Source organism: Pseudophryne corroboree, chromosome 2 (genome assembly GCF_028390025.1).
Source record: "Pseudophryne corroboree isolate aPseCor3 chromosome 2, aPseCor3.hap2, whole genome shotgun sequence".
NCBI classification, from domain to species: domain Eukaryota; kingdom Metazoa; phylum Chordata; class Amphibia; order Anura; family Myobatrachidae; genus Pseudophryne; species Pseudophryne corroboree.
Genome location: NC_086445.1, coordinates 815970399 through 815972222, shown reverse-complemented (window position 1 = coordinate 815972222; position 1824 = coordinate 815970399).

Below are 1824 nucleotides of genomic sequence, written 5' to 3'. Positions count from 1 at the left end.
TCCGAGCAATTGCGTCTGAGTCTGAGGTATTCCCCTTTGGGTATGTTTTCAATAGTCGGTGGAAAATGCGAGCTGGTTTGAAAAAGGGGACTATTGGTAGCAGTCTCCTTCCGACACAGCTCTGTTTCTAAATAGCCGGTGTGTGATCTATAAATGTTAAGGTCCAGAAAGGGAACCCTCTCTGTGCTGACTGTGTGAGTCAATTTGATGTTCAAATGGTTGTTGTTAAGTACTCCAATAAATTCCATTAGGAGGTCCCTTTCTCCATTCCAGATAATGAAAACATCATCGATGTAGCGTAACCATAATTCCACATGGATGGTATACTGCTCGTTTGTCGGGCTGAAAACCTGCAAGTGTTCCCACCACCCCAAAAACAAATTGGCGTAGGTGGGGGCGCAGGCAGCGCCCATTGCTGTTCCCCTTATTTGTAAAAAGAAATTATCCTGAAAAACGAAGTAATTTTTGGTCAGAACAAAGTCCAGTAAGATCAAAAGGAACTCAGAGAAGGTGCTCAACCCTCCTTGATCCAGGAAATATTTGACCGCTTGAATTCCGTGGTGGTGGTTAATACTCGTATAGAGTGATTCTACGTCAAGGGTTACCAGTAAAAAATTATCTTCGCAATATATATTATGTATTTTGCGTATTAGATCTGACGTGTCCTGTAGGTAGGAGGGTAATGATAAAACAAAATCCCTGAGATGGAGATCAAGGAACCGACTTGGTTGTTCTAGTAAGCCACCATTACCGGACATAATCGGTCTTCCAGGGGGTACAGACATATTTTTATGCACCTTAGGAAGTAAGTAGAAAGTGGGTGTTTTAGGGTTGTGAACTGTCAGATATTTGAGTTCTGATTTGGTAATGGTGCCCTGGGTTGCTGCGCTCTGTGTTAGAGAATTGTAAGCATACAAAAATCTCGTGGTTGGATTGTTGAGGAGTTTTTTGTAACATGAGGTGTTGTTAAGTTGTCGTTGTGCCTCAGTGATATACATATCCCGTGGCCAGAGTACGATGTTTCCACCTTTATCAGATGGTTTAAAGATGACATCATGCCAAGTTTCCAGCTCTTGTAGGGCTTTACGCTCACGAAATTTGAGGTTCTTAGGGAAGCGATGAAGGCCCTGTCTGGTTTGGGCATAAATGTCGTCGAATTCTTTGGAGACTCTATTCAGAAAGACCTTTATCTCAGGATTATTGATATCCGGAGGAAAGAAGGAGGATTTGGGTCTGCATTGAGGTCTATGTGTCGCAGATCCATCTGCACTTGATTCTGCTTGTAGTTCTTCTAATTCTCGGATCGCGTTGAGATCATCAATGGTGAGTTCGGGATCCAGGGTGTTCTCTGCTTGTAAACCTTGCTGCCTGGAGAAGAATTTTTTAAGGAGGAGTTTCCTTCCAAAAAGGCGTAGGTCTTTTTCCCAGGAGAATCTATTGAAAGACTGGGATGGTGAGAAAGAAAATCCCTTGGTGAGTACCTCCATATGGTCGGAAGAGAGGGATCTAGTGGTTAGGTTGATGACCTGTAATGAGTGGTTGGGATCTATCTCACAGTTTTCCTCAGTCGGGCCGGATACCGCGCAGTTCTTGGTGGATCCCAATCCGAGTTTCTTCTGTCGTTTCTCCTTTCCCCCTCTCCTTGTTTTCCTCGAGTTCTGACACGGCCTCTCGATCTCTGGCCAGATCCTAAAAAACGAGGATGAAAGTTGTCAAATTCTTCTTGATTCTCAAAAGTTTCACTTGCTGATTCACCACTGGTTGATGACTCGAATTCTGAAAAGGTAGGGTCATCCCTCGGTTGACGACTTCTACTTCTGGATA